At 32.3% G+C, this 16,133-nt stretch overlaps 1 long non-coding RNA gene and 1 pseudogene across 1 annotated transcript in view; both read right to left on the bottom strand.

The window, feature by feature from the left end:
• Positions 1–1,543, bottom strand: part of LOC111618734 — a 22,508-nt gene extending 20,965 nt beyond the window's left edge. The window contains exon 1 of the long non-coding RNA XR_002755631.1: positions 1,256–1,543. This is a non-coding gene — a long non-coding RNA (uncharacterized LOC111618734). The remainder of the gene's footprint in view (positions 1–1,255) is intronic.
• A 419-nt stretch (positions 1,544–1,962) lies between these two features.
• On the bottom strand, positions 1,963–9,662 carry LOC111618741 (annotated as a pseudogene).
• Positions 9,663–16,133: the final 6,471 nt, after the last annotated feature.

The following is a 16,133-nucleotide window of genomic DNA, read 5'->3' as shown; positions in this document are numbered from 1 at the left end:
TCGCCCCCTTCAATAAAACCGTTACGTAGTATCGCCCCCTTCACTTCAAAATTCCGATGCCGAGGGCCAAGGCTAACGCCAAATTCGTACTGCATTGAACAGACTAGTGACTATATAATGTTATTTGTTTAATTATTGTACGATATAACGAATAAAATATCTAATTATTCTTAATATAATGTTTTACTATATCGCCCAGAAAATTGTTTTTCGCCCTCAAAATATAAATTGTTACAAATCGCCCCCTCAACATGGAAAAACGCCCACATGGGGGCGATAGCGCCCCCGTTGAGAAACACTGAAATAGATAAAACACCAAATGAAGGAAGTAACTTGACATCCGAAAAATTATTTAAAATACAAATTTACAGTGTTCTTGACACTCTATTGTGTCAAATAGATTGGCGTTATGAAAAAATAAAAACTATCTGTGACGATTTCTGCTTTCTCTGTGGACTGTCTTTACAATACATGAGTGTTGCTGTTTTATTATTTTCCCAAAACCAAATAAATTAAGGGGCCTAAATGCAAATTCTTGCACAGGGCACAGGAATGGCTAGTTACGGCTCTGGACGTCATTCTCGTTTAACTCGTTCGACTTTACGAACATACCCAATGTTAACTTTACATTCCAAAGATAAAGTTTTTCTTTTCTTGTTTGATGCGGAAGAATTATTTCTACTTCGTTTGGATGACATAGTAGAGTCTCTCGAGTCTCCGTAGATATAACAAACACAGAAATAAATAACACAAAATAAATTATAGCTATGTGTGGATTCCGCGCGACACATCCGAACATGTAAGCTGAACAATAGTGTGGGGGGAGTGAGTAATCGAGGGTTGCGTGGCGCTCAAACAAAAGACGAATCGACGAGATTTGAAAATCGCGTAACTCCGGGTTCACGTAAGTCGGGGTATTACTGTATAATCGAAATGGGTTGATATAATGATGATGATAATAATAAACCCAGAGCAAAAACGATTAGGAGTTAAAAGTTGAAATTTGGTAGGTAAGATTTACCCTCCGAATGAGGGGGTCGACACCCCCAAAGGGTAGCCCTCCCCCGTACGAACAATAAATGTCTAATGAACCATCCCCCTACGCGCGACCCTTCGCGAGATATATGCCCCTGAAGATTCGCTACGTCATATCCGGTCACGTGACATCGTGGTCAAAAGGCAGTCTAAAGCGCGAAAAGAATTTTTAACGCGCACTCCTTTCTTAGATCTAAACATTATTGTTTATTAATCTTACCTTGGCCGGGCCTCGAATCAGGGTCTATGTTGACTGTAATCCAAGCCTTTCTCCACTAGTCCAGCACGTCCTCTTACCAGAAACATTTCGGAACTCATATTTGAGACGAACGAGCCCAAGGACAGCACTGCGCGTGACAGCCAAATCACGTGGTCGTTCCTTAACCCAGCATTGGTCAGGTGATCAAAAGTTACAACAGCAGTTAAGAGGGGTTTAATAAATCCAACTTTTTTTAAAGTTTGTCAACCTCAATTAACTTTTTGTGTGTTTTTACTAAAACTTATAAATTTTTAACACTTTCTAAATTAAAAAAAATAATCAAAAATAATTTATTNGTTATATTAAAAACGCAAAGCACAAAATCCCCCCCTCACACAATAAAAAAAAAGGACCATTTTTAATAACTTATATTAATCACTTTTGCGTGAATGACAAGATAAAAACCTTTAACCAAAACGTAAACATATGCAAATGAAGCATATTCTAATTTAATTAATAATTACGTCACAATGTATATACTTTTGTTTGCCACCATTTATTATTTTTCTAGGGAAAAAAAAAGGAATAAAAAAGGGGGGGAAAGAGAGAGAGACAAAGATGTTGAAGAACACATAGGCGTTGTCAAGGCAACAATCCCCGAATGTATAACGAATACATAATCGTTTTAATGCTTAAATGCGAGATTGTATGTCCATTTATGCGAGGTGTCAACGTTTCTGATGATTTGTTACTCCTACCATTAAAATTCCTGTATAGAAGTCAAGTGATGTATAACTCCTCCTTCCGATCACCTGACAGTGACTCACCTTCACTATAATTGTCTCCGACACCTCCTTTGCTAAAGGTATTAGTTTTATAAAATAGAGTTACCTTCACGCCAAAAAATATACAGGAATAAAATTTAAAAAGAAAAAGAAAAACAAAATTAAATTACTTAATTTATTAAATATAGAAAGAAAGAAAAAAAATACGAGTAAAATCAATATTAATGATAGTGATTTAGATTTTAATAATAAATCACGTTTAGATCATATCAACGACGTCTTCATTCGTGAAAGATTATGTAAGGCACGGGGAATTTATTAATTTTTTTGAATTTTTTTTTTATTCGCACCCCCCTATATATGGTTATAAAAATTTGTTGGATTAAAAAAAAAAGATAGAGGGTATAAGACGCGTGTATCTGTATGGTACCCCCGGGCTTTCACGTCGCGAACAACAATCAAGTATAGAAGCCGTTTTGTAATCTTCTCACCTGGTACAAACTCGGTCCATGTTTGCAGCACCACTAGTTACAGGTATTAAGGTGTTCGGTAACCTTTAGTTTGTCGGATAGATTAAGGCAAAGATGGTCCGGGATCCAAGATAGAACCACTATAATTAGTGCTAGTAGCCGCCACTAGAGGCGCTATAATAATAGTCGTGAGACCGCACACTGGGCAATGAAGGTGCAGACATGAGCCCCGGGCTCTTACAAGCTACCTCTGTTGACATTCATGTCCTATGTATGTACCTATTCATCCCCTTGGTTGTCAAAACATTGAGCCCCTGTCATGATTGCCATTCGACATGACATGGTGATTACGTCATATGCTACCGCGGAGGGTACCGTTTACCTGTAATTATCATTTGTTTGTTCCCCAATGAAAATGTTTCGTATGACTGTTTAAATTCTGAAAACCTGTTATTGATTTGTTAACGTCAGGTTCTTTTTTTTTCTTCCCCCCCTCCTTACATATCATCGACAGCATACATTTTTAATTCAGATATCCTTGGGGATTAAAACTACAATGCCTACATAATATTCTATACTCTATTATTTGCATTATTAAACATAGTTTGGAGACAGGCAAGATTCAGGCATACACTTACCCTTTACCTTTTTTTTTTTTAATATTCTGAAATAGTGTGTGATCGTGTTTTGTTTCCTCTTCTTTCTTCTTTATTTTATGTGTACGAAGCTTTCGATTAGGGTTTTCTTTCAGGGAGGAGTAGAGGAGGTAACAACCTACACAACAGGATGAAAATATCCATCTCGTGTTAACAGTTTTGTAAACACATAAATTATTATTGTTTCTGTATATGTACTAGTGTATATTAACCTACCAATTGCATTTGTCACCCCTCAGATCAGAAAAACACACCCCCGAGAGTGTTTTATGAAAGAAACAATGCTTTCGATCCCCTTTTGTTGAGGTTTATAACACTCGATTCGAATCATTAACATTAGTAATTGTAAAATAGTGTTTGATCATGTATACGTGAGGGAGGCTCATGAAAATAACCCCCTCACGTCAACAGTTTTGTAAATACAGAAACGATCATTGTACGTACAAAATGTATATAGATTGGCCTATCAATTGCATTTGTCACCCCCATCAGATTAGAAAAATATTCCCGTAGAATGCATACTATCCCCGAAATAAATATTTGTTGAGGTTTATAATACTCGATTCGAATCATTAACATTAGCAATTCTGCATTGAGGACACATCCGCTTACAAATCACTATTTTACAGAACATAAATGTTTCCTTTTTAGGTAAAACTATCAATCAATTCTTCCTGTAGGAAATTGTTTCGTTGTTCATAACCAACGCCATTTTGTTTTTTTTCTTTTATTCTCTATCTTTATACGTAACACTTTATATAAGGACTATAATTATTTATACATTACGTATCTGTATATTAAATATTATTATATTTTAAGATTTATATTCAGTTTTAGTTACACATTTTAAATTGATATCCACAGTAAATAATTAACAGAATATTATACCAGTGTAATATATTTCTAAGGATTTAACTCAGTAACATCATTGTTATGGATGATATAAAAAAAAGAAGAAAGGAGAGAAAAAAATAAAAGAAAAATCACTTGTCTGTTCTAGTTTTCTGCATGAAAGATGACCAATGAATTTTACACTCTAGCAACTTTTTTCTTCGTTTATTTATATATAAAAAAAAGAAGTACAATAGTCTCTGCATCATCTACATGAGAAGAAACAAATATATTTCGGTCATCTTTCAGTTGTTTCGTACGAAAAAAACCTTGGAAATTTCAATCCGAAACGATCTCTTCTGAACGGGAAACAATCCCGATTTTTATGACTTTCCTGTATTCACAGCCACTTTTTTTATTTTAAATGGAAAAATCTATAAAAGACACTAACCTACATAAGAAAAGAGCTTAAATTCTAATAAAACTCATCACAGAAACCAATTCAAACCATTAGTTAGGCCTGAAGTTAAACCGAGTTTAAAAAAAAATGGAGCACTCGATTATCATTTAAAGTAGTAAAATAACGAGTGTAAAAAAGTAAAACATTAAAAAAATTGCAGGCGAAATTCCTTAAAGTGGTGCTGCAGCTATGGAGTATGCAAAAAAGAGTGTTATATTTCACAAGAAACGATTTCCGTCAAAGCGTTTTTTTTATTTATTTTTTTATTTTATTTTTTGGTAGGAGCCCTCTCAGTTCTTCCTGAGTCAGTATCAGATTAACTACGTTCTGTCGGACCTATTAATTCTGTCATCGAACGGGGGAAAGAGTCGTTTCAATTTAAAAATACCAGGAATTCCGTTGTGTGCTGATGAATCAACCAACGGCTGTACCTCTCATTAGACACCAACATTTGTTGATGGTGAGGAATAGGCATTACAGTAGCCATACAACAGTGACTGGTGAAAAATTACAGCATTCACACGATTATTGCATTCCGAAAAACCAACACGTTTGTCCTTTATATTGCTTCCGTTCTCTACTAGGAGACGTTTGAACTTGGCTTTCTCTATCGAAACAATTCACGTCTAAACATTCCTAAACACGACTAATATCCATTTTGTTCTAACTTTGGCTTTCAACACTCGATATTACAGCCTAACACCTCGGTATAAATTTACAGTTTAAATTTTCCACACAGGGGGGTCGTTGTACAAGCCAGAAATTGCCCTACTCCCCTCTTCCTACTTTACTTTCGGCTCTTGAATAACGTAAAAAGTAAGCGATTTTTTTTTTCTTTCGTTCTTTCTGTTTTGCTTGGTTTCTTTTCCACAGGTTAAGAAGAAGAAGAAGAGGAAGAAAAAAAAAAAAAAGAGAGAGCTTTCCTGTTTCTATAGGTGAATGCATATGTTGTTGTTGATGGTGGAATTTGCAAAAATAGACAAAAAAGCGAAAACAATTTGAGAACGTAAGACCAAGAATAAAGTACGTATCGTCTCTAAATTGGGTTGTTTTTTATCGTGTAGGCCTTATATTTTCCAGCAAAATGCGCCTATATTTGGCAAAATATCGGCTATATAAGCCTAAGTTATATACATATATTTTCCTACGTAATTTACTTCATTTTTCATGCTTCTTAATCCAACTTGCAAAAATTTCGTTTTTTCTTTCGTACCTTTTTATTTATTCTTTCGGCGCAAAATTGTAGTATTTGACACACACACAAAAGCGCAATAATATCATTTAAAAGGGAGGAAGAAAATGGCGCAGTTTTCTTAGAAAATCTTTATATAATTTATTGTTGTAAACTCGGTTATTATCACGCTAGTAGGCTATTAGGCACGGAGCGTTATTTTTAACGCTCCTACAAAATGCAGAACAATTTTCGGAAATAAGCAAATAAATAAATAAAACCGCACATTTTTTTTACGTTGTTTATTTAAATTATTCATCGCAATTTGCATATTTATCAAGTAATAAAACTACATTAACGAAGTGTAAACACAGAGGAAGAAAATATAAATTTACTGGCTTGAGATAACAGTGGCAATAACAAGCACGCGAACACGTCAACGTTCGTTATATTTACGTCGATATTAAACACAATTAACTTGATTACAATTAATAACTTAATTGTAATTAACTAAATTACGTTTAAAATTAACCGATTAGAGTTAACGACGTAAAATGCCGTTTCCTAAATGGCAATTAAGAATTAATTATAATCACTCGCTTATACCCTTCCTTAATCGCACTGGAGCTAATTACAATTAACTTAAAGAATATTAAATGTAAATGTAAATGTAAATGTAATTTAATTACAATTAAAACAAACTTACCAGTAGAGCCTCTACTTAAATAATAAGACACACGCTTGTTATCTATGTTTACGGTGTTACTAAAAACATGTTAAATATATTTTTAAAATAATTAAATAACTTAAATTATTTTTATATTTTCATGCTAAACGGCAATAATTAATTATAAGTTTAGAGTAATTTTAGTCTAAACTTAAATTTACTCAACTTAGAGCATAGAAAGCGAGACTTTTAGCTAATGATATAGTGGCGCCATCTAGTAAGCAGTAAAATTAAAAGATATTTTTTCGATTATTTTTATTATTATTTTTTTTTTTTCATATATGTCTTTCAAATTTTTATTACTTAATAATTTCTTTTATGAAAAATTTTAGATATTAGGTGCATGTGAAATTAAATTGAAACCGCAGTAAACAGTATAGAGTAATAAATAGGGCGTAAGGGAGATGAGATGGGCACGATCCTGATACAAGTAGGGGGCCCTCAGTCTTCGCTAAGAGAAACAAAAGGACATAAAAATCACCTCCATATTATATATCTTTTTTATCTAAAAGACTAGAGTTCTGACTATTGCCACTCTCCTGTAGAAAGAGTCCTCTGGCACCCTTTAAAGGGTGCNCTTTTATACTATTAATTTCAGACTTTTATTACGCTGAATAAAATTTAATGTATAGATTATGGTTTAATAATTTCAAATTTTATTATTTGAAATTATTAAAGCATAATTTAAAGTCTGGCAATTCGTTTTACCCACCTGTTTCATAGAATTAAACTTTATATTGTCTAGTCAGATATGCGCCATTATCTTTTTTTATAATTTACTTTAATTTGAAAATAATGAATGAAATAATCAAAATAATATTTTATTTAATGTCTGGATAAAACTTTTAAAATCATTTTAAATTCTTGAAGTTATTTAAGTAGAATACAATGGGTTCTATATAGAAATGGGGTGCTGAATTTCAGAGACAACGCAGTGTTTTGTTACATGGTTGGAAAACATGAGGTTTGGCACTCCTGTGGACACTATTAGCTAAATCTTCGATTCAGCAAACTTCAAGGTTGCTTCATGTTAAATTCTTCGTAATAAAATAAGGTACCACTGTATTAGAAACACTTGATGTGTGAGTGTTCTGAAGTAACAAAATGAGCGGTCAAAAAGTCCATAAGCAAAAATATAAATCCGAATTCAGCGAGATCCCGTAAGTGTACTTTAATGTTGTTCATAAATAGTTCATACAGGAATGGCAGCGCTACAAGTGCTCTCTATTGAAAACCCTTCTGGAAATAGGAGATGCATTCGGTGCAAATTACCATTAGCTTGGTGAGAGTGGTGGATCGTGTGTGACGTTATCAATGCTTTCTTCAATTTAATTTATCTTTTCTATTACTGTACTTCATTCCTCCGTCTTTCAAGGCCGATTCGCACTAGTGACAAAATTAGAAGATGGCGACGAGCGTCAACGATAGGATCAACTAATTACTTTTACCATTGTCAAAGGCAAAGGAAACAATTGGTAAAACCATTTATTGATGCTAATTGTCGTCTTAAGAGGGAAAACACTACTCCATTTTACTGACACGATCGGCCAGCGAATTGCAAAATTACAGTATAAAGAACAGTACAGTATAACAGTTTATACAGTAGAGTACAGTGCAATACTAAGTACAGAATAATGTATACAGTATTGTACTGACTGCCGGATTTACAGTAAACAGTTTTGACTGGTTGCTGGAAAACAATATAAAGTTTAATTCTATAAAACAGGTGGGTGAAACGCACCAGACACTCGGTGCGACAGAAACATTGACTATGCCAAAGTTTGTTGCCATAAATAACATCGTCGGCAGTAACAATTTGATGGCACTCGAAGCAAGCTGAACCGAACTTTTGTTGGTAGCAGGTGTTGCATTGTATGTCGTTACCTACTCCAACGAAGCCTTCGTTGCCTACGAGGTTAGCGCAGGCAATGCAGCGAACGCACTCTTTGTTCCATTGTTTGTCTCGGTACGTTAACATTTTTGTACCGAAAAATTAAATTTTAAATATATTTTTACGTCTGTTTTAAATTACGAGAATATCTAAATGTTCCTCTACCCGCTCGAAATATTTGGCCACATTTTTCTCATCGAAAGCTGCATCGTAACACGCTTTGTAGTTGATTTAGATGTTTTTTCAGGCGAAAAGTCTTTCTATCAACGAAATACGGCATTTATTGCAGACAAAGCATTCTTCGTGCCAATATTTATCATTGTAGATATTCTGAAAATAATTTTTCTTTTATTTCATAAATATTTTAATTTTTATTTGTTAGTGTCTTTCGTTGCAATGTATTCCTATTGTTCTTCCACATTCGTGGCAAATATTGCAATACGCTTCTTCGTAACAGCGGATGAAGAATGGACTACCCTCCCTTACAACAAGTTTTCGGCTACTTACAGATCCGTCGCAATTCAAACGGAAAACAACATGATTTGGGTGCCAATCTTTTGATATTGATTTGGTGCATTTTCCGAAAATCAGCTGAAAATCCAAGCGAATGATATAATTTTTTTTATTCTTAATTTTTTAAAAGTAATTCAAAATCTGTGACATCGTCGCAAGTCTTATTCGTTCCGTGTAATGACGTTAGCAGTAAATTCTTCCCTTTAGATCAGGGGTCACTAGAATACGGCCCGCCACTACTCTGTTCCACAAATGAGGTAAAATATAATTATTCATATGGAAATATCACAGTTGTAGATAAACTTACACTCATTTTAATTTTTTTTATACAGTACTTAATAAGTATAAATGCCAGAAGTAATCCAATCTGATCTTTGCATCTGACAATAATATAATTTTTAGGAAAATCAGCAAAATAAAAAATTCGGCGACTTTTTGCCACTTTGGATATCAAAGCGCTTTTTGTGTAAGTACTTGCAATGAAGTTTCTAAGAAAAGCGATTAAGAGCTTGCTGCAGCGATCGTATTTGTGTATTGGTAAATAAATATATTGGTTGTCTTTATTTTTTGTGTATTCAGTGTACTGTATTGAACAAAATGGTTATGCGGCCCGCGCTCGTCATTCTCTATGTTATCTGGCCCGCTGTGAAAAATGTTTGGTGATCCCTGCTCTAGATTACAACAAATCAAATCCGCCAATAATTCACCATATACCGAACATACGAAAAATCTCGGATGGAATGGATTTTCTTCTCCTAATTCCGAATTAACTACTGCTAAATCTCCAAGTATAACGGTCCCCCCACAACCGTAGCATTCCTAAATATAGAAAAAATCGTTTTAATTGAAGTAAAATTTAAATATTCTTCTTTGCATTCTTACCGAATTACGTTCCACAGCATTTTTCACACAAACGATATCCATTGCTGTTTATAAAGTCAATAGAGAAGTTTCAAGTCGACCTCACGAGTGTCGTCAGGAGCAAGCGCAATTGCCCGGCGCCATCTTTGTGGTTATTTGCGTTTTATTTGTGTTTACACGCGCTTTAGTTGGAGCTCTTGTGTTGTTTGTTTGTGGTAAATATCACTGTGGTGAATTGTTTAATTGGATATAATGCTAGTTTACTCGAGAATCAAAAAGAACCATTAGTGATGCAAGTATACAAAAGTATAAATTCATATTTAACCTTCGTAAAAACAAATTATAATTGTATCTGATGAAATGCAGGGTGGACCAAAACTCAGTTTACCACGACGTATGTGTTTCAATACACTTTTTATTGAAAAATTTGTGGGGTATCACATGGATTTCTAAACTGGCTAATCGAGTTTTGAACCACCCTATATGAAAATTAACTATACAAGGTGGGCCACAAATCGGTTAATCGTATTTTCTTTACGTGTTCTCAGGTATACAGTACTTGCTAATGATAAACTGGGCTTAGAACAGCGTGTTTTCTTTTAGTGATAACAAGATTAAGCGTTTAAGTGCTTCGATTAGACGGTATTTAGCTTTTGCAATGATCAACTGACTTTTGGGCCACCCTCGAAACCGTGTTATTACTATTATTAGAATTTAGAATTATTGTAATTATTTAACAGAATAAAATTAAATACATCTAAAAACATAAGCACCTTTACTTACATCCTTTGTTTTCTAGTAATTGTAAACTTTCTTTTTAATATTTTATAGGAAATTTGATATTTTATCCTTGTAAACTGTAATATAAATCTTCTTAAATTTAATTTTCTTAAAATAAAACATTGTTATTTATTTACATATAGATTATTTTCAGGGTGCATTAATTTAAACAGAATTTATAACCGAGCAATAATAACTGATATTATAAATTATTCTCAAAAGAAAAGCTTAGAAAATTAAATTTAAGAAGATTTATATTACAGTTTACAAGGATAAAAGATCAAATTTCCTATAAAATATTAAAAAGAAAGCTTACAATTACTAGAAAACAAAGGATGTAAGTAAAGGTGCTTATGTTTTTAGATGTATTTAATTTTATTCTGTTAAATAATTACAATAATTCTAAATTCTAATAATAGTAATAACACGGTTTCGAGGGTGACCCAAAAGTCAGTTGATCATTGCAAAAGCTAAATACCGTCTAATCGAAGCACTTAAACGCTTAATCTTGTTACCACTAAAAGAAAACACGCTGCTCTAAGCCCAGTTTACCATTAGCAAGTACTGTATACCTGAGAACACGTAAAGAAAACACGATTAACCGATTTGTGGCCCACCTTGTATAGTTAATTTTCATACAGGGTGGTTCAAAACTCGATTAGCCAGTTTAGAAATCCATGTGATACCCCACAAATTTTTCAATAAAAAGTGTATTGAAACACATACATCGTGGTAAACTGAGTTTTGGTCCACCCTGCATTTCATCAGATGCAATTATAATTTGTTTCTACGCAGGTTCAATATGAATTTATACTTTTGTATACTTGCATTACTAATGGCATCTTTCTTGAGTTTTTCAGAAAGCATGGGTAAGTTTATTGATTATAATTTTTTTTTAAATGTCTTTAAATCAACAAAATTAACATATGAAATGCATTTTTTAATTAATGATAACGGAAAAACAGCAAAAACTTTTTTTTATTTGTTTATTCAATAACACGGTATTTAAAATCGCTAAATAAAAAACAAAACAAATATGATGCGCTATTTTGATACATATATACAACCGAACCTCCAATAGCGGGCACCTCTAAACAGCGGCCATTTTGTTTTCAGAAATGTATGCAAAATAACTTACAAACAGTAGCCACTTCCGTAAAACGGCCATTTTTATGTTTCTGTCAGTCACCGTTATTCACAGGTTTGACTGTATAAAAGCGAGTAATTTATGAATAATTTATTTATTAACTCCGTCCAGAATATGTTAATTATATTATAATTTATGTAAACTCCGCCTAAAATATAGCCTATATCAGTTAATTCTTGAAAATAGAATTTTCTGTAATCTAAATCGCTAAATGAAAGCATAAAATGACATTTCAGAATATATATATATAAGAAAGAAAACTAATAACTTATGTTAAATTATGTATAATTTATTTATTAACTCCGCCCAGAATACATTAATTATATTATAATTTATGCAAACTCCGCCTAAATCATTTCTCAATCCTTGAAAAATAAATGACTCGATTTTTCTAATGTATGTTAATTTATGCGTAATTTATCCATTAGCTCCTCCCACAATACGTTAATTATAATAATTTATGCATAATTTTTAAAACTCCTCCTATAATAAACTTTCATCAAATGCTGGAAAGACTGAAATTTTCGCATTACATAAACTTTAACTCCGTCCATTTTCTAAAGTTTCAGTGAACAAACATTTCGAAAACTGACTCTACACTTCGATGATGTTTATTTTATTGATCATTTACCTGTCATTTATATAAAAGTTTTCCATTGAACTAGAGTGTTTCACTTAGAATACTTCGAGTACCATTTGTGTAAATGATACTCGAAAACCCTCATGCATGCATTACTTTGAGTAGAATTATAGAACTAAATTTCAAAAATCTTTCACTCGATTACTAGAAAGCGCCCATTTTTTTTTAATACGGGTATTTTTGTTGCGACAGCAATAATCGAGAATTAAGTATATTTTTTACTGTGTATAGTGTTATAAATCAGCCAGGACACATTTCTAAATATGTCCTGGCTGATTTATTATTATAAACCGACATAGCCTACATGTGAATGTCGTCCATTTTCAAAAACGTCAGCTGCAGTAAACGTAATTCTTTAACTACTAAATATAATATAGATATTTTTAAAAAATTCTCTTATACAGAGAGGCCCAAAAGTCAGTTTACTGTATTTGGTTTTGATCGTCATTTTCACATAATGAAAGCAAAGGATCTAATTCTGAACGAGTTTTGCTAAGTTCGTAAGTATGAAAGCGTTTCGTTCTTACGTCGGTTAACTGAGTTTTGAGTCACTCTATACACGGTATCGACTTCTAAATGTAGAAAATAATTTATCATTTTTTAACGGTTTCTTCCGCATTTATTGCGAAAAATTATGCATAAATTATAACATTCCACATTACGCATTCTATATTTCATTGTCATATCAAGATATATTGAAAAATACCGTGCGGCCCAAAAATCAGTTAACCGGGCTCTTTTGCAAGAACGTTTTGTGGGCGCGCGCGTTTACGTATACACACACACACACACACACACGTGACATGTGTGCGTCAATGTGTCAAAGTGTTGTACTGTACTTCATGTATTGAACAAATAAGAATCTCACTTTAAAAAATTATTCGAATAAGACAGTAAGATGTAGTCTTTATAATAGTTAACTGACTTTTGGATATATAGTGTGTGTTTAAAAGTGTTTTCTAAATCACAAAACACTAGTTTTAATAATTTTGCGTAAGCCGGGAAAAATATTCGTTTCAAATGGATAAAGTACTGTACTGTACAGTACTGTACATCCCCACATTTCTGTCAAGTTTTTCTAATTTTCTTCAATTTCTGTTGGATAACTAACATGAGTTCCATCATTTCTAACTTAAGAGTTTCATCAAAAGTCTTGGTAACGATAAAATTGTTGCATCTACTCTCATAATTTCTTAGTTATGTACCCATCTACGTAAGACGAAAAATGTATATTTTTCGTTTTATAGTGAACACAAACTGTAAAATGTTACATCAGTTACCTCACTTTTAGCCATCATTTCGAACTTGAAATCTCTTTTATGCTCGTCGAAATGTTGGAAAAACAGCTATAACACATTACATACTAAGTGAAATTTATATAGAACTTTCGAAATGTGCCTGTAGCACCAAAAAAAGATGTTTAAACCATAAAAATAACTGTAAAATTTGCAATATATTTGTAGTTTCCTTGTAAAAAAAAAAACAGTTTATGCATCCAATTCAAACATATTCACCCCCCTATTTGTAAGAAAATTACATTTAAAATTAGCAATTAGTCTATCCAATCCCTGAATGAAATTATATTTAAATTTTATAATATATACTGAAAAAAATATAAAAATATTCTTTAATTGTAATATAAATTATAAATTTCCGTTAAAACATTTTAAATTATCCAATTATTACACTTTGTAGCTTAGACGTTCGGGAATAGGCGTGGCTACAATAAGATTTCAGCCAATTAATGAAGCGGAAATGTATAAACTTTAAAGGCACGCAACTTTCTTACTATAAACAGTACAAAAAAAATGTTTAAATGGATTAAATTATTATTTTAAATTAATAAATACAAAAATTACTTTCATCTAGCTACTAGGCAACACAATAAATTTAATAATTTATTTTAAAAAATTAAAAAAAACCGTCTAGACTGTAATTATAACTGAATTGAACTCGATAAATCTGTCTTACCGTTGGTAGGAGCAATAGAATTTTAAGAACGATTCAGAAAACAAACCTTTTTCTTTCTGTAGAACTAATAGGAAGTAAAGAACAAGAACAATTTGAACAATAACGATTAATAGAAAGGAGAAAGGAGGGAAAAAAGAATGATGTAAACTAAATATAACCCGTGCAGAATGGTTGAGAATGGCACGAAAATGTCAGTTGAATGTCAACTAGCTATCTAATATTCGCCTTGCGAGTGTCAAGAGAAAATGAGAGAATCTTAGTGAAATGTTAGATAAATATTAAGGAAGACGAATTCCTTAAATAATAAAAATTTCATTATTAAAACAATAAGTTTTNTTTTTTTTTTGTGGAAATATTGGACTGGTTAATTTGTGAAACGAACCGACGGGGCGAAATCCTCTGATTAAGAACGGGTTACCTACATTGGCGCAGCCGACAGGAAAAAAAACCTTATTCCACTCTCAGGGACCGCTAGTTCACACTCTCTCCCTCTCGGGATTTATGGCCCTTCTGTCATCATGTGTGTGGGGGGAGGGCTTTTCATATGGACTTTTTGATCACCTATTTTGTTACTTGAAAGCACTCATACATCGAGTCTTTATAATACAGTGGTATATTATTTTATTACGAAGAATCCAACATGAAGCAATCTCGATGTGTGCTGAATCAAAGATTTAGCTAATGGTGACCACAGGAGAGCCAAATCTCATGTTTTTCACATATGTACTAAACACTGCATTACCTCTGAAATTCAACACTCCCTTTCTATGTATGCTTCTTAAATAACTTCAACAATTTAAAATGATTTTAAAAGTTTTATCCAGATATTAAATAAAATATTATTTTGATTATTTCATTCATTATTTTCAAATTAAGGTAAATTATAAAAAGATAATGGCGCATATCTGACTAGACAGTATAAAGTTTAATTCTATAAAACAGGAGGGTAAAACGAATTATTAAACCATAATCTACGTATAGTCATTAATTTTATTTATCATAATAAAAGTCTGAAATGAATAGTATAGGCCTATAAGTGAAAACCTGCGTCAGAATTCCAGAATTTTATGATGAATCTCCGATTTATTATCATTTTAGGGGTGCTACTTGCAAGTTGAGTGTGCAGTTTTGCCAGAATTGTTGGCAACTTAATTTAATTCTTTAAAATATAAAAACTTATTTCGTAATTCATTAATTATTTAATTATATTTTCAGACAAACAAGCACAGTAGGGATTTCTATAATTAAATTTCTTAAATATGTAGCCAAGTACAAGCTTAAAGCCAATGGTTTCTAAATCTGACACACCTCTAAGCATCTAGGAATTTAGAAAGATTTAATTAATAATATCTAATTTTTTAAGGTTTAATTAAATTATTGGGTATAGGACTTGTCACAAATACGTCAAAGTAAGCCAAATTTTGGCATTAAGAATTGAAAAACCAGTTGTTTAAGCTATAATTAATTGTTAGAATTGATTAAAATGAACAGTAACTCTATAAGCTATGATGTTTATATATCCTTCATGTCTGTCTTCTTGTCTGTTTGCCTATCCAATTTCTACAAATTTTCTTATACATAACTTATTGAAGATAGTCCTTGGAAGGATACAAGTCACTTACGAATGACGTCTTTGTACTGTCTGTCCGAGTATGAATCCTTCTCGGGATGTAGAATGTATGGGCCATAGAGTAAATTTCGATCTAAAATTGTGTTGGGTAGGATCCATTATTATAAGTACATATTCTTTATATACGTGTGCCTTTTTATATATTATCCTTACACCTTATATAGTAGTTTAATAATAATTAAGTAAAAAAATAATATAGACTTATTATTTGAATTATTTTTATATAGATGCAACCGTTTAGGTAAATCATGTGATTCCGACAGCGATTGTTGTAGGTATGGAGAACGATGCCTCAGCAGTGGAAGGAAATATGTTTGCAAAATGGATCAGGGTCCATGAAATTTATTTTTTTTTAATATATAATAA

The sequence above is a fragment of the Centruroides sculpturatus genome, unplaced genomic scaffold (genome assembly GCF_000671375.1).
Source record: "Centruroides sculpturatus isolate CEXI.00-Female unplaced genomic scaffold, Cexi_2.0 scaffold236, whole genome shotgun sequence".
Taxonomy (NCBI): domain Eukaryota; kingdom Metazoa; phylum Arthropoda; class Arachnida; order Scorpiones; family Buthidae; genus Centruroides; species Centruroides sculpturatus.
Note: the sequence above shows the minus strand (reverse complement) of the source record. Positions and strands in the feature narration are given on the sequence as shown.